Source organism: Myotis yumanensis, unplaced genomic scaffold (genome assembly GCF_028538775.1).
Source record: "Myotis yumanensis isolate MYYU_CA2020_CCGP unplaced genomic scaffold, mMyoYum1.0.hap1 SCAF_3, whole genome shotgun sequence".
Lineage (NCBI taxonomy): Eukaryota > Metazoa > Chordata > Mammalia > Chiroptera > Vespertilionidae > Myotis > Myotis yumanensis.
Window position 1 is genome coordinate 156,074,170 of NW_027223754.1, and position 17,950 is coordinate 156,092,119.

At 42.5% G+C, this 17,950-nt stretch overlaps 1 protein-coding gene and 1 pseudogene across 2 annotated transcripts in view; both read right to left on the bottom strand.

Annotated features, from left to right (window-relative positions):
- SLC16A7 (solute carrier family 16 member 7) overlaps nt 1–17,950 on the bottom strand; it is a 377,073-nt gene that overhangs the window by 165,725 nt on the left and 193,398 nt on the right. Inside the window, exon 1 of one of the 2 annotated variants that reach the window (XM_070409837.1) lies at nt 4,714–4,862. The exons of the other annotated variant lie outside the window; for it this stretch is intronic. The gene's annotated coding sequence lies outside the window, so the exon portion shown is untranslated. Of the gene's footprint in view, nt 1–4,713; nt 4,863–17,950 lie in introns of those variants that run through there. 2 annotated transcript variants of the gene reach the window in all.
- Nucleotides 9,486–9,996, bottom strand: LOC139005261 (ubiquitin-ribosomal protein eS31 fusion protein-like; annotated as a pseudogene).

The following is a 17,950-nucleotide window of genomic DNA, read 5'->3' on the forward strand; positions in this document are numbered from 1 at the left end:
ATTAAAGGGTCTCGGCATTAGGAAGGTTGAGAACCACTGATCTATCAGCTGCCTTCTGCACACCCCCTACTGGGGATCAAGCCTGAAACCTGGGCATATGCTCTGATCAGGAATAGAACTGTGACCTCTTGGTTCCTGGGTCAAACCCTCAACCACTGAGCCACATCAGCAAGGCTCAAAAGATTTTTTTAACAGAAATGACTTTTAGTTCTTCCAACAGGCCCTGACATATCTCAAGGATTCATTCTCTCCCCTAAGTTTTTAAACTAATTAGGCCTATTTAATGTGCTTGAAAAATTGCATGGGAAGCTTTGGCAAATAATAATATACATATATTTTTATTAAAATGGATATTCTAGAAATTTCAATCTGCTCTAGGAAGGAACTTGCAAAGATTCAGAGCCAAGTTCAAACAGGAAATTCTCAGGAGTAACAGGTATCCTGTCAGTGATAAGCCTAAAATAATAGTTCCCTGTGGGAAGCATCTGGCAGTAGTACTCCAGATGTTTGTAATCCACACATTGGGTGTTTATGAATTGTTTCCTGTGCTCAATACACACTTCCAATAAGCCATGTGCAACGTTTTAAAATCTTGCATATTGTTTGTTCTTTATATATATTTTAAAGCTCTGCATTGAATTTCAAAATATAAACTGTATTATTCTTTCATGTCATTTCTTAATAATTATTATTTACCAAGAAATTGTCATCTTGAAATGTTATATCTTACAGAAAAACAAGATTCTTTGTCAATTGTTTTATGGTCAAGTCTATAATCACGTTATTTACGTTTGCCATTTACAAACCATTGTATTGTTCTGATGCATTTACAAATATGTTAGTTAAGTCTGAAAATATTCATAACAAGAACTTTGATTTACTCTAAATTACAGCTTTCTAAACAGGTCTTCTCTTCAAAGTGAAAATTTTTAGGACTCTATATAATGACTGAAAACATACTGGCAAATATTCAGGACAAATAAAAGATTCGTTATATGAAAATCATTCTGTCTTCCAGATATAAGAAAGCTTATTTTTATTTCCCTAGAACAATTTGGTAAATTATACCTTCATAAGCAATATGGAAGCTTTTATAGTTTTCTCCCTACCTGATCCCTCCAGAATTTGGCAATTCTTAATGAGTGAATCATGGCAATACATTTCTTTGCATGAATTCAGCAAGACCAGTTTCCAATTGTAGTTTTATCAACCAAGATTTTGACTGGGATGTCATGCCTAAAAGAGATATACCTGACTCTGGATGTCACTAGAAAGCCTTAAGAAGCAAATAAGAGTCTCTTGAAAAAAGCCTGGCACCTTGCTTAATCATGTGGTTCATGGTAGTTTTTCCAGGTAAGAAACAAAGGTTGCTTTCCTGAGAGATGGCAAAGGAACCTCAAGAACTTGAACAATTCACCCAAATCTACAAGTACTGCAGGATAATGGAGCAGGTACAGAAACCCACCAGGGCAGAAAGCTCTGGATGCCTAGTAAGGGTGCAAAACTGGAAAAACAAGAACTTCACTACCAGGGTAACCTATCCTCCCCTAGCATATTGCTGGTCATGGCGTTTGGACCCCCGATCTTTCATATTGCTAGTCAGGTGGTTTAGACCCCTGACCATATCCTCCCTAAAGGCTCGGGTGTTTTTCAGCTCCAGGCCCAGAAAAGCAACAAAGCCAGACAAGTGACACCGTGGCTGCCTCAGGACCAGCTCAGCCCCCAGACCCAGAGATGATAAGAGTTTCCCGCCAGTGACTGCATATAAGGACGAAACTTCAGCTCCTGGGTGCTGCCATCATCCACCCAATGTCCCCTTGGCTCGGTGCTGTGCAGCCCTTCATTTGGATATCCCATCTCCTACCCCCCTTTCCTTAAATAAATTCAATTTTTCTTTATCCACTGTCTGAGATGGCTACTTAGCCTGCCAGCTACGTAGCTAGAAGAAAATCTTCCATATCTGTTTATACAAGGTCACTCTCAATTGTCAAAAAAATGGGGTTGAATATGCAGGTTTCTAAGGCAAGATACCCTTCTCAAATTTGACTATTAGCAGATCTTACAAATATTCCTTAGACTGCTAAGTCCCTTTCAAGTTATTTAGAATGAATGTCTGTTCCATTGAGAAGGAAATTGGCTGAAAGCGAAGAGGGTAGAGGGAAGATACATTGGATGACTAGATGTGAATTTTTTTGAGAGCAGAATTCCAATCTCATTCATCTTGGTAACTACAGTTTAGTGTAGTGATGGCGAACCTATCACACGCGTGTCAGAGGTGACACGCGAACTCATTTTTTTGGTTGATTTTTCTTTGTTAAATGGCATTTAAATATATAAAATAAATATCAAAAATATAAATCTTTGTTTTACTATGGTTGCAAATATCAAAAAAAAAAATTCTATATGTGACACGGCACCAGAGTTAAGTTAGGGTTTTTCAAAATGCTGACACACCAAGCTCAAAAGGTTCACCATCACTGGTTTAGTGTCTGGAATGGTTTTAGGGGTTTTAAAATGGCCAGTCTCTAGTTAGGTGTTTTCCATACACTTTGTTTCTCACAATAGCACTTCATGGTTGGTGCCCACAATCCCATTTTCTGGATAAGAAAACCTGAGGATGAGATTGTTACATAATTACAACCTTACAAAATGCAGAACTGAGCCTGAGATCTAGGTCTAACTCTAAAGTTAGTTACCTTTTTCCATGTGAATGTATCAAAAAATGTTTGATGAAGGAATATAGAACTAAAAACAAATGTAGGTTACTTCCTTTTTATTTCAGACCCATGCTCCAAAAATATAACTCTGGATAAAGGATATTTCTTTAGATCACTTTGCTGTCCTTCCCTTCAGGAGGGTTCAAGGCCAAAAAACATAAGCCAGGTAATATAAAAGCCAGGTTTGCATGTCTACAAACAAATCCAGCGTTTACAGGAAGATGCGCTAACTGGACATTGGGAAATGAAATGTTAAAATTTCAGATTACTTACCACTATTAAAACACTCCCTGGAGGAAAAGAAGCAGGACCTAATTGCAAACTGTTGATTTGGATTTTGCAAAAAAACTGTTTTTGAGTTCATGAGTAGTATACAAAACACTGAGTTGCTTCAGGTAATAATGTTTCCCTTTCACTGAGATCATTGGATTCAATTACCTGCTCCCTTAGACTCCTTTAAATGCAATGTCAGAGGCAGAAAGTGGAGCTAGGGCTGCTTCACCAAGGTTAAATAAGAGTCACCTTGCTCAAACCTCATCTATTCTCTGCCAGCCACCACCCAGCTCAGATTTTTCAGCCACACGCCCCCAAATGCAAACTTGAGTACTTGTGGTTCCAATGACATGGCACATAGCCGCAGGCCTTCTTGAGCTTTGTTTGGGTTGAGCCATAAAGCACAGGATGCCAGGAGTGGACATCTAGCGCCCACTGCTTCCTCTCGCCCAGTCATTTTCATATCATTCTCATTATTGATCGCTATGTTATTCCTCTGATGTGTCTCTTATTAGATCCAGGAAGCAAGAAGATGAAATACTAGCTTTCCTACTTCCACCAGCCCGCTCTCACGCAACCCAGCCCTCTCAGTACTACTTCTGCAACAGTGTAGGCAGACACTTGTAGAGAAACCACGCCTCATTCCTCTCGCGTGCGGTGTGTGTGTGTGTGTGTGTGTGTGTGTGTGTGTGTGTGTGATTTTTTTTTTTTAAATACACTTGGCATAGACCACAAAAAGCCCTGGCTAGTCCTACCGGGAAAGTGTCCCTAGCTCACAACCGCCCTTGCCAAACCAGTCTGCAATCCCTTTGGCGGAAGTAAGGGAGAAAAGCGGGTGTGGAGAGCAGCTGCGGGGCAGCATCCAAAAGTCTGCAGTTCGCCCTTGAGCCGCCGCCAGCCTCCCGCGCCACCTGGCCCGGTGTCCCCAACGTGGCGCAGGAGACTCGGAAACCCAGGGTGAGCCGGAGGAGCAGACTCTCTGAAAGTCACAACCCCCTCCGGCCAGAGCGCATACCTCCACAGCTCACACCTTTCCATCCGCCTCCCACCCCACCCAGAGGCCTGGGGACCTAAAAAAGAAGGAAGACAGCCTCCCTGGCACTACGTCCCCTCCCGGCCTCTCCGAGCCCCGACGGTCTGCGAAAAGAGAAGACAGTCCCTACGCACAGTGACCTCCAGCCCCATCCTCGCCCCGACCCCCTGCAGCAATCAGGCCGCCCCCGGAGGCTCCCGGGGCCCGAGGAGGGATGCTGATGAGAAGGGCGGGATGCTGGGGACACGCCGGCCGGGAACCAGCCCGGGAAGACTCCTGGGCCAAGAAGAGGGGGAAACACCGCTCCAGAAGAGTCTCCGTGCAAGAGCTCAAACCGTAGGCAACTCCTGGCCGCGAGCACGCGGGCGCACGGGGAGCCCCTTTCCCGGGACCCCTCGGAGCCCCTCCTCCACGCGTGCGCCCCGAGCCCGCAGCTCCCGCGCCGCGGTCCGCGCGCCGGGTGACGCGAGCTCCGCTCCGGGGGAGCCGCTTTGGGGCTGTTTGTTTTTGCCTCTATAAGGGCTCCCCTGGCAAACGGCGTGTGGCGTGCTGGTCACCGGCGGGCCGTAAGTTTCTGGACACGCGTGCGGCTCCCGGGCGGCGGGGTGAAGTCGCACGCTCGCCCGCCTCCCCGCGGGCGCCCGCCCCTCTCCTCCTCCTCCTCCCCCCGGGCTCCAGGGAGCACTTTACCTGGCGCTGGCACCGGGTGGGCACGGCCGCTCTCCGCTCCCTCCGAGCCTCAGCCGGCTCGCCTCGCCGTCCCCGGGGGACTGCAATTATTTATTTATTTATGGCCCCTGACGTGTCCTCGGCCGCCACGGCCAGAGGTGGAAGAGGAGGAGGAGGCGGGGAGGGGAGGCGCGGCCGCCGAGCGCCCTCGTGGGTGCCCCGGAGCGGGGCGGGAGGAGGGAGGGAGGGGTGCGGGGGGCCCGGGCCAGCGCCATCCTCTCGGCAGGAACCCGCCCGGCCGCGGGAGGGGACGAACCGCCGCCCTGGGACTCCGGGGGGACTGAGCATGCTCCAGGCGATTGTCAACGCGGGAGGCACTTTCTCCTCCAGGGCTCGGGTCGCTCCACTTCAGGTTTTAGTTTTGACCGAGAGAGAAAGCCGAAAGTCGGAGAGAGGGAAGAGTGGTTGGCAGACCGGTCCTGACACGCTCTCAGGTGTGCCGCGGTTCTGTAGATACCCCGGGAGTTGTGCAACTTACAGCACAGAAAAGCCCGCAAAAGGGGAAGAGCCTGGCAGGGTGCAGGGCGACCGGGAGGTCCTCTCTGTGAGCTGGGAGGGGAGAGGGTGGGTCATTTGAGAATGAAGGTGTGGGGGTTGGTGGGGAGGGACAGGGCCGGGATGGCCTTGGCGGAGATTAGGCTTCCCAACCAAATCACGAGAAGGGGAAAAATAAAATGTACACCGTGGGAGGGAGAGTATAGAAACAGCACAAGAACTTGAAAATACATCAGAAATGAAAGACAGTCACTTGTAAATAATTCCTTTTAGCTTCTCGAATGATTTAATTCTTCGAAGTAGGATTTAGTTATTTAAGAGTGAACAGTGCTAGTGGATAATGGTTTGGTTTCTTCTACCCACCGCCCTCCTCTTCCCTCCCCCCCCCCCCCCCGCCCCTTCCCCTATTTCTTGGGGTAATTGGAAAGAGGACAGACTGGAAATGAACATTTAGCTTGAGTTCCTTTAATATATTGAAGGTTGAAGAGGAAAAGAAACTGTCCAGAAGGATAAAACGCAGGCTTAGATTTGAGGATTCATACTGCAGTTTTTCTGTCAATTTAACTGACCTCACCTCCCATTCTGGCCTTTAAAAAATGAAAGATAAAATGTTATGTTAATCCTAGATAATAATAATATAACTTCCCAGAAGCTTTTCTTGTTGATTTTAGAACTTGACATCATTTATGAGAAGCCAAGATAAGTTAGCTAAAATCATTAAAACTTTGAAGCCCCAAAGACAAAGAATCAAAATGGCAATATAGTTAAAATTTCACGTATTTATTAAATGTGTGGAGGTTCAGATCAAGTCACCCCAACATGTCCCTTTGCTATAGAAACTGTTTTGAGCCCAGCCGGTGTGACTCACTGGTTGAGCATCGACCTATGAACAACCTATGAACGAGGAGGTCACAGTTCGATTCCCCCTTAGGGCACATGCCCGGATTGCAGGCTTGATACCCATTAGGGGACATACAGGAGGCAGCAGATCCATGATTCTCATCACTAATGTCTCTCTCTCTCCCTTCCTCTCTAAAATAAATATTTTTTAAAAAGACATATATATTTTTTTTAAAGAAACTGTTTTGAGCTAAAGGCAATTTTAGCCACAAGTTCAAGAGAAACTCCTGCCCCTAAGTTAACTACCTGGAAGAACATGAATTAGAGCCTTTCCCAAAAGTGATTATTAGAGACAGCCTCTTTTAACCTACCTTGAGGGCGGAGTAAATTTCTATTTACTAAACCTCTGTTCTTACCAGCCTGCCATGACACTTTGAAGCCCCCATGGTGTATTATCTCATCCCTACTTCAGGATGTCTTATATACCTGGGTCCCCCTTTCTACCCTTCCCCCACAAGCATGTACCCCCCATCTTCTAAGGAACCCCATGAGACTTGCAACCAAGGAAGAAATGGGCAGCTGCAGCTCATCCCTTGCTAACCCCCAGAGCCTGTCTCCAAGGCCCCCTTTTCTCTGACTTCCCAGTGAGCTAAAGCAGCCTGACCATTTCTCTCTCTCTCTTAAAATCTGAGAAGAACTCAGGTCCTAGCAGGTAACCCCAATCAGTAACAAGGTTGGCATGTGACCCCTCTTCATCTACACTAATCTGGCTCAAGTCTATTTGATAATCACACCAGGCAGAAGAGCCTGGAGGGTAGAGGAACGTTTCTTCCTCCACACAGGGCTTATTGTCAGGCACTGTCCTAAGTACTTACATGGATTTCCTCATTTAACACAATAACTGAAGTAGATTACTCACATTTACAAATTTGAAGACAAGTTAAGTCACTTGGCTAAATTCACATTGCCTTACTTCTGCCATAGCTAGTCTGTAAGCTAGGACAAAACTTGAATTTTAGTTTCTGCTGTAGGCAGTTAGACAGACATGAGCAGAGTCAGCACAGTGGGCCAGGTACAGAAGGTGCATTATCTCATCCCTAGCTCAGGATGTCTTATATACCTCAGTCCCCCTTGGTGTCTCCGAACCTCATATGCATGTGAGGGGTCTCTGACTCTCATGTGTTTGGGGTTCTTATACATATGTATGTATTAAATTTGGTTATGTTCTCTTGCTAATCTGTCTCATGTCTATTTGATTATTAAACCAGCCAGAAGAACCTTTATTGGGGGCAAAAGTGGAATATTGGGGACTAGCTATGGTTATGGGAAATATTAATCATGCTCTGTTAACCATGATTGCCTTGTTCTGGTTAAAGAGAGGACATTCTAACCTGGTTGGGAGTTGTGTGCCCTGGAGAGCTGGGAGTCAAAACCTTGGGCCAGGGGGTCAACTTTGGATGTGGGAGTTAACTTTGGAATGGGGTCTATTCTCATTCAAGAACTGCCTATATTCATGGAAAGATTAACAACTCCTTGCCCAAACAATGGAGTCCCTCCCGGGTTTGCATAGTTTACTTCCCCACTCCAGTAATCCTTACTTCCCCATGTAATCTTTGTCCTACCCAGTATAAGCAGCTGGTTTATGGGGGGTTGCAGAGCAGATTTTCCTGGATGACCTGCTTTCCTATATTGCCAGCATGATTGAAATAAACTCTCATACAAATCAACCCTGTCTCTGCTTCATTGGCTCAAGTAGTGATAGGCCACCTGGAACCCTTGGATGTCCAGTTTCACCTTGAGGGTGAAGTGACATATGTTATTTCTAGGTAATGGGGATTAGAGCCAGTATGTCTGCCTCCTTCATTCTTACCTCTTTTCCAGACCCCTCAGGGCACAATCAAATGCCCTGGGCACCAGGACAGATACCACAAATTCCATCATTGTTATTGTTATCATGTCAATTGTAGACTGTTAACTACCCTGTAACCACCTAAGTAAAAGAAATATGTGTCTATCATTTTACTCTTTATCCAATCCCAGAGGATTCCCTGCTTTGCTTTCTCCTACCTCTGCCTCTCTAATCTATCACCAGTGGATTTCATGTAACCCACCTATGTCTCCTCCTTTGATTGCAATGTATAAAAATAAATGAAAGCCCGCCATTCTCTGGAGCATTATCTCAGTTGGTTGAGATTCTGCTTCCCAGCAATTGTCGATAGGTTAGCTTAAATAAACTCACAAAAATTCTTTACAGGTTAGGATGTTATCCTTCTTTACTGAATTTATCTATCAGTTCTAGTAGTTTTTGGTGGAATCTTTAGGGTTCACTATATATAATATCATGTCATCTCAGAGGATAAAGTCCATTCTGTTTCTGCAAACAAAACCCTCCATTGCCAGACCTTTGCCATCTTGATATTCCTGTAACATGGCTACAGTCTGCTCCTGAATCGAAGAAATTAAGATGGGCAGAAAATGGCTATACATTAAACAAACGGCTATGGGAAACTTAAGATGGCCACTTAGTTCTTTAAGACTTCCTGGAAAATAACCCTTTTTTTTTCAGTTTTTGCATTTTTTTATCCATTATAGTACATTTGAGTTAGACTTCATTCAATTGCCATTTATTTTGGGTTATCAATATTCTTGTTGCATGTATGTTTTCTGGATGAGTTTAAGCTTTCCCCTGCCACAAGGCTGATGCCCTCAAAGTGGCAAAAAAAAAAAAAAAAAAAAATAGAACATGTGTTTCCCAATTGGAGTATTACCCTTCACAATCTCTAGTGATTGGAGCACTCACTTCACTGAGCAAATTATATTAGCCTTGACAGATAGCCTCGCAAAATTCTTGGAATGATCACTGACCCTATTGCCTTTAATTATCAGGCAAAGTCAAGTGAACTAATAGAAAAACTGGATTCAAGCAGAACAGGTTTAATTACACAGGACCAGCTAAACTGATAAGAATGGTTACAATTTTCATGACTTTTTGGTTGAAATATTGCTGGTTCTTTGCTGTTGTGGGTCTTTTTGGTTTTTTTATTTGGTTGGTTTTTGCTGTTGTTGTAGTTGTTTTCCAGATATAAGGATTTTTTTTTTAAATATAAGCTAGCTATTTGGTAAATTTTACCTTTGTAAGCAAAATTGAGACTTCTGTGTTTCTCCCTACTTGATCTCTTCAGACTTCAGAAACTCACAGTGAGTGTTGTCATTTTCATGGCAATATTCTTATTTGCATAACTTCAATAAGAATCTGTTCTCCTTATAATTACAGGACACAATTGGAAACTAGTTATATTACCAAGACTTTGACTGGAATATCAAACTTGAGAGAGGCATATATAAACTCAGATATAACCTGTGTCAATGTAAGAAAAGTCCAAACAGGCAGAGAATTTTTATAAGAGTTTGAGCCAAACTGACAACATATGCCTAAAAGAGCAGTGCTTTCTCATGATACAAGATTTGTTGTTGTTGAAGCAATAGGTCAGACATTTGCCACAATGTCTGTCAAAGTGGCTGCCCATAAAACTCCAGCACACATTCATCTAAGGGCACTCCCGACAAAGGCGACTGTGCCATCTCATCCACCTGATGGTATTTTAGGGAAGCCAGCTTAACCCTCTTTCTCTTATGCTCACTCCTGTTGGGAGTGGTGTAAGACTGCTTCCCTTTCTTAGCACCACCACGTAGTCTCAACACAAGATAAAGAGTGGACTCCTTTCGAAGGTTATGGTCAAACAAAGAACATCCATATTCCAGTTGCTTGCCAGCAAAGATCAGTCTTTGCTGATCAGGGGGAATTCCTTCCTTATCTTGGATCTTGGCCTTTACATTCTCTCTTGTATCCAAGGGGTCAGCCTCGAGAGTGATGGTCTTTCTCACAAGGGTTTTCACAAAAATCTGCATCTTGGCGGCAGTTCCACCACAGATGGTGGATTGGGAAAAAAGCTCATGATACAGGATTTAATACACCGGCGGCAACTATCCCAAGAGATGGTGTGAACTCACTATGAGAATGGCTCCTAGAAAAACAGATAAAGCAATAGCCCATAATGAGTGTGTTAGTCAAGGTTCTCCAGAGAAGCGGCTCAATAGTACACACACATGCACACACACACATATACACATGTATGCACATGCACATACACGCACACATGTACTCATACATGTTGGGGTAGAGAAATTGGGATTTATTATTTTAAGGAATCTACTGACTTAAATGTTTATGAGATTTAAAATATACCTTCACAGAGACATCTAGACTGGTGTTCAGCCAAACAACTGTGTCCTGCAGCCTAGCCAGATTGATACTTAAAATTAAGCATTATAGTGAGCAAAGTTGAAATGCCAGAATTCCCATGGCAGATGGTAAAGGAAAGCATTGAAAAGCTCAGGGAAGTGGGCATGCAGGACTGTGTATATTATGTACAACCAAAACACTTCCCAGACAATTATTTACTACAGGGAGGCCTTTACAGCACAGCATTAGAAAAGGCCATAGGAGTGTGCTGGTCATAGGGGCACTCACATCACTAGAATCTTCTTTAATTGATCTCCTCTGTAGTTCAGGCAAGACTGTTACAGAACTAGGCTCACTGATAACAATGGGGCCGATCAAGCCTCAAAACAACATAATTTAGATAAGCGTGCTTAACTACCAGAAATCAGGATATAGTAATAATTGCAAATGACTAATAAGCTTGGTGTGGCATCCTAGAGGGGCTCATCCACAGAGTGTTATGAAGATGATTAATAGAATATTGCAGGCCCTGGCCAATTACTTGATTGGTTGGAGCATTGTCCTGACACACCAAGGTTGTGGGCTTGATCTCTGGTCAGGGCATATACAAGAATCAACCAATGAATGCATAAGTAAGTAGAACAGCAAATTAATGTTTCTCTCTCTCCTTCCCTCCCTCTTTCTCTCTCTAAAAAAAAAATAGCACATGACATACTAAGTGGAGGGGAAGCAGTCACACTATAAAATATAAATTTTTATATCACAAATCTTTGCTTTAGATCTGAGCCTGTTTGCCAGTTTTTAGAACTCAAACACTTTGATTTTAGAGGTGGCTAATTCCTAGGAGAAACAATTCTGCAGCACCATGACATGATTCCCTCTGGTTTTTCCCCAAAGGAACCTACAGCCATTTCATTGGGAAAGGGGAAAACCCAGATACTATGAGGATTAAAGGGCAGAGTGAATGAGTCTACATTGACACCAAGGACCCAAAGTATGTATCATTACTCCTCTTCATAATGAGCTCCAGATACTAAATACTGCCAAGGCCCCGCTTACAGTGAGTTCACTGTGTCAATGGACCCATTCTGTGGTCATTTCCATCTCAGATTCAAACATCTAGGATTCAAACACTGGAACCAACTCCCACATTTCATTTTTGGTCTTTAAAGTAAAAATTATTATAATGGAGAAGGCCTAATGGAGGTCTCCTTAGAAACTTCCTTGGAAAAAAACAACAACGTATATTTCTATGCCAATCAGAAAAGATGATGAGACAATTCACATTCACATGGAATGAACAACGATATACATTTAGAGTTTTTCTCTGTGCCTCTACTAACTCTCCTGCCTTCTCTCATAATATACTAGGAAGAGATTTGACCACCTGGACATCCCACAGAACATCATATTGATCCATTACATTGATAGCATTATATTTAGCAGGCTGAATAAGCAAGAGATGAAAAACATACTAGCGTTCTTGGCAAGACACATCACTCCAAGGGGTGGGATATCAACATAGCAATATTCAGAAGCCTTGCTCTTCTGTAAAATGTATAATGATCTAATTTTCCATGATGCGCCAGGATATCCTGTCTAAAGTAAATTATGATAATGTCACCTCCTACTATAAAAAGGGAAGCATGCCATTGTTTTACCTCTTCTGGTTTTGAGGCAGCCTATGTTTTACCTATAAATATGGCTCACAGACTGAAGGATTGAAAAGCTGACATCTTTGAGTGGAACCTCGATGAAGAAAGGTCCTTGGCTTTTTAAGAAGCCCAATTCAACACTCTCTATTGTGTTGGGGGTATAGTGGTGGAGTAAAAATAACACATGGAGTTTGTGGCAATCCCCAGTGAGAGAATCCCATGGAAGGTCCCTGGGGTTCTGGAGCAAGATCATGCCATCTGCCCATAAACAGAGTGGTCATGAGGCAGAAATGTAGAATGTGTGCTTCTGTTCCCACAACACTGAGCTCTATAGTATTAGAGGTCCTGGCCCCCAAATAGGACACACTTTTTTCCAGGGCACAGCAAGGTTCCCATTAAATCATAACCTCTGGATGCTGCTTGGCCTTTTTGGGTCCCTTATACCCAAGAACCAACAGGAAAGAAGAGAAATCACTTTCTTGTCAGGATTAATTGACTGGTCATCAGAGGGAAATAGGGCTGCCACCTCAGTCAGAGCAGGAAAAAATACATGTGGAATTCCAGATAATTCACATCAGCAGCTATTGATACCCCCTTACTCAATTCTATATAACAAAACCCTAATATGCAAATTGACCAAACAGTAGAACGACCAGTCGCTATGATGCGCACTGACCACGAGGGGGCAGATGCTCAATGCAGGAGCTGCTGAGCTGCAGTGACTTCGCAGTGGGGATCCTCAGGTGACGCACCCTGAAACCAGAGAGGAGGGAGCCCGATTCCTCCCAGGGCCACGCGATTCCACCTTTGGCCATGGGTTATGTTGTTGCTGGGGCACTGTCGGCCCTGAATCTGGTTTACTGCACACTTGCATTTGCATTCCATACCCTGTACAACAGCAACTTTGCAGAGAGCCCTCTTCCACTCCAGGACTGCTCAAAGGATGTCAGAGAGCCAGTTACAGCCCGATTCCCACAGGCCAGTTTCCACCTGCCGGGAGGGACCCTGCTCACTTCCCAGATGCCAGGGAGAGACCTCAGGAGGTTGGCTCCAGGGCATGTCCACCCATCTCGCCCAGTTCCGCCCTGCCAGCCACCTTCTAATTAATTTCCTTTCAATGTGCACGAATCCGTGCACTGGGTCACTAGCTGTTACATAAAGAGGTACATCAAATTCAGGCTGAGAATGGCATGATAACCAAGAGACTTAGGCCCATTGGTGATGAGAGTCTGGTTCATGCCACCAGGTTAGTCATTAATGTCAGTAGAAGGGTGACAGCTGAGAGTGAGGGAAAGCCAAAATGTATAGTGGGGGAGGGAGAAGATCACAAATGAGTATCAATGGTGGCTCCAAGGATGACTGCTGTGGCAGGAGCTGTCATTTGTCTCACTAACCTCCCACTTCTAAGAGTCTCCACTGGAAGAAAGGCTCACCAGAATTCTGCAGCACCAGGAGTTACTTCTTGAACATATATGGAGAAGTGGATGCCAGAAGAGCAAAGAGTGAAGCTTTGAAGATGCACCACCCAGATACCCTTCAAAGAACAACTTACTGGAGAGAATGTTGTCAGCATACAGCCTCTAGTATCCCTCCTTTGATGTTGGCCTCTGCTAGAACACACTGCTTCACCTGCACCTAGTAACTGAGCAGGGCAGGGTGGAAGGCCTGGCCATTTACACCACCACTGGACACTGTGGCAGACCTAGGGTTGATGTACCTGTCTGTTTACTGTCAAGACTGGTTCAGGGGAACCAATAGATGCCACGGGATCACCTGATTTCTTTTTGGAGCTGAATGACAAATTGGCCAAGGCTTTGGTGGGTCCACATCACAGCTGTATTTGTTTGCCTGCCCAATCTTGCTTACTCCCTGTTCTCTTCTCTAAATGACACACAGCCCAGTGAATGCAGTGTCATTGTTTGCTTCTGGAGAACTCAACCTGTAATATACCAGTTTAGAAATGCAAACCAGGCACTGCCTCTCTCTACCTTTAGGGTCCACATTCAAGACACAGAACTATGTGAAATTTCCGCCTATAAAGAATACACAGTATCACTAAGCCTGCAATCAAATAAATCAGGTTAGTATGCAAGTTCCTCTTTTTAAACTCTGGTTGTCTTTTAACGACATACTGTAATTTAAAATTGCTGTGGATTAAATGGTTCACATATGTGGTATTTTAAAACTTCTATTAGCATGTTCACCTTTCTATCTAATTCATATTTGTTTTTAATATTTTTTATTCAAGTTTAATAAGGTATAATTTACCTCCAGAAAAAAATCATCCTTTTTAGGTAAAAAGTCCTATGAGTTTTGACAAATGCATACACGGTCCTGTAACTCCTACCACAATCAAGTAGACAAACCACTCCTACTCTCAGCCCTTGGCAACCAGTAATTTGCTTTTTTTCTTTCTTTCTTGTGACATTATACCCTCCTTCACAATCATGCCGGATATTTTAGGCTGACTCCAATTGTGACATCAGACAGCCCTCATCCCTCAGGAAATGTCTCTCTTGCTTCTTCTGAAACATCTTATATTCACCTGAGGAGCGTTTCCACTGCTGTGTGACACGATGTGTTAATACAGATTCCGCAGCACCTGGCTCTGGGGCTTTACCTTCTGCCTTTTCCAATCAGTCAAGCTAGCTCCTTCTTTCTCAGCGTTCATTGCTTTAAGGTTCTCAAAGATTCCCCACTTGAACTGAGTAATCACATAGAGGCTCCAGGACTCGTGAAATCAAATGAATTTATGTTTCAACTCTAGTAACTCAGAGTCTATCACCTACTTCCTCCCTATAAGCTTTAGATTTAAATGGCTTACAGCTTCATTAAATTGTAAATCCATTTAATGGGAAACACCTTTACTGCTAGAATGTGAACTAAAAAATTACAAGGATAAAAAGTTTACTTTTAGGTAACAGAAATGAATTCCAATTCAAGTCTTCATCAAGCTGTACCTGGGTGATTAGAATACTCTTCTGAATGACTTCCTACTTCTAATTTTATTCCACCTTCAGCATTTCATTCTTTGCAAGAATATCAGTATTATCTATCTTCCTCTTAAAAATCTTCCAATAAAAGTGAAGGATTAGTAGAAAGTGAAGGCTAAAGAGAACCATGGATGGCATGTGTGGCATTTAAAATGGTATGAAGATTCATTTAAAATAATGCCCCTGTTTTCCATCCTGTGTAATATAATAGCTTTTCTTTTGGAAAGCCCTTTAAAGAAAGAAATACAGACATATAATGTTTGCATTTCCTTTATAGCAACAATTGGTAGTTCATGTAATATTGCCTCATCCAGCCAGACAATAAATATAATAGGAGAGTGTGATTTGAAGTTTATGGGAATCCTATGTTCTTTGTACCTTTCCAAAGTCTGAGAAAAGAAATACAAGTATAAAATATTATTTGCCTTTATGGACAAAAATGGGGTTTTATGGAAAGTAACCTCCCAGGGTGATCTGATCATAAATTCCTATCTGGGCAGATCATGGAGAGCAGTCACTCCCCAGACATGTAACTTCTTTAGAAAAAGGTGTCTCTTTGCCTTAAGCAGGCCCCTTTCATTGTATCTGTGCATCAAGGTGAACACAACTGGGAAATGCCCCCTTTCAGGCAGCTCCCTCTAAAGTGGACCACCTTCAGGAGAGCACTTAATCTTAACTATTTTGTAATCTGATTCCTGCCTTGCTTTCTCTCACCTTCATGTAATCCTCCTTATGTTCCCTCCTTAATTTCAAATATATAAAAAAACTGCAAAACTTATTCTCCAGAGCATTTGAGATCTTGCTCCCCTACATATGTCCTGAGTTTTGGCTCAAATAAACTAATGAAAATTCTCTACAGGTTTGGAGATTTCCTGTGTTATTGAGTCATAACATTCTCCATTAATTGTTTTTACATAAGAACCTAAAGAGGACAATCTATAATGTCTTTAAATCAAGGTTGAATGAAAAATAATTATCTGCTACTATTTCTTAGAAAACATCTGCTTTTCTTGTTGCTATTTGGAATAATAAACAGCTCATAAACCCATTTGTTCTCAGTCCAAATTGATTTTGCTTGCACAATTATGCTTTATATTTATGTATTTTCGTTTCCTAAATTACAAATATGATTAGCCTTAATCTTGGGTTTTGATTTATTATTCATTTTACAGATGGAAATACTGTAAGATTCTGGGTAAATTTTCAAACAAAGCTGCCCCTATGTCTTTTCTATCTGAATGTCATTTTTATATGCACAAAAATAAACTATTGGGTAATAATTGACAGCTGTTCCTTATAAGTTAAAACTTGAGTGGGTGATTAGTCAATGTACCTGAAAGTAGAAATATTTGATTAAAATAACATTTTAAGATATTTTTCCTGTGACTTTAAATAGGTGAGATCTCTTCTGTGTTTTTTACTAGCCAGATCCACACGAAATCTCAAAAAGAGAATTAATAATTTAACAAATATCTTTTAAGGGTTTTTATGTGCAGCAAAAATGGAAACAGATATTTCACGAGTGCTGACTACATCAGGAACTATGTTGAAAATTTTATATGCATTACCTATTTAATCTTCATAACAAACGCAATAAAAAGATCTTTACCCCATCTTGCAGATAAGGAGACTGAAGCATATGAATCTTAGGAACTGGGTTCAAGTCACACAGCAAATCAGGCTGCTCAAGTCTGGCTGATTCTAGGGTTTGTGCTATTTCTCAATATGTTATAGTGCTTTGGTCTTTTAGGTTGGAGGCACAAAGATGAATGAGAAGTAGTCCTTGCCTCACAGGACTTTACTACCTCATAGAATCTAGTTATCATATTTACATAGGTAATTCTAACTCACGGGGGCAAAAAATAATCAGCCTAGGAGTCCAGATCAAGCAGTACAGCAATTCCAGCTAGAGCGGATGGAGCAACTTCCTGCAGTTGAAGGAGTCAAGGTGGCTTCTGTAGGGAAGAAAGATAGTAATTAACAGCATGAACTACTCAGATTCAAATCCACGCTCTGCTACTCATTAGCTGCATGATCTTGGGTGGCTCTTAGAGGCTCAATTTCTTCACCTATAAAAAGTAGGTAATCAGTATTTTATAGGGTCAGTGTGAAAATTGAAAGAGCCAATATTTAAAGCAGGTGGAATCATGCCTAGCACATGCTCAGTACTATTTGTCTATTTGTTTGAAAAACATGTTGAACAGGACCTAAAAGACAGGAGTAAAATTACCTTTGCACATGGAGAAAAATGAGAAGAGATAAAGGTTAGCATTTTTTTGTGGACTTAGATTCTCCAAGTTACTATGGAAGTTATTATGATTTAAATTTTTTTGTTATTGTTAATCCTCACCCAAGGATATTTTTCCGTTGAGTTCTAGAGAGAGTGGAAGGGAGGGGGAGAGACACAGAGAGAGAAACATCTATGTGAGAGAGACACATTGATTGGTTGCCTCCTGTATGCACCTGACCAGGGCCTGGATCTAGCCTGCCACTGGAATCAAACCTGGGACCCTTCAGTCCACAGGCCGACACTCTATCCGCTGAGCCAAACCTGCCAGGGAATGATTTAAATTTTAAAGTAAAGATTCTGTGAAGCAGAGAAGTAATATTTACACCCAAATTCATAGCATATGTGACAAACCAGTTCTAATTCATAACATTCAGCAATTCACAGAACTAACTCAGATTTACCATGGCCTTTAACTGAGCCTATTTTTTCTTCATATTTGACCAGTTACTAGGACCTGCTATTTGTATCTCCATAATCTTTTTTGCATCCACCTTCTTTTCTCATTTCCAACTGTCTTTGCCTTCTTAAGCGTTTCCACTCTCTACTCCCTTTAAATTATTCTCATAACCTTCTCTCTCTCTCTTTTCCTCTCCCTCCCCTTCTCTCTCCTTCTCTCTCTGCATACCCCAAAACTCATTTTCATTTGAAAGAACAGATTTGAATCTATCACTTCCCAGATTAT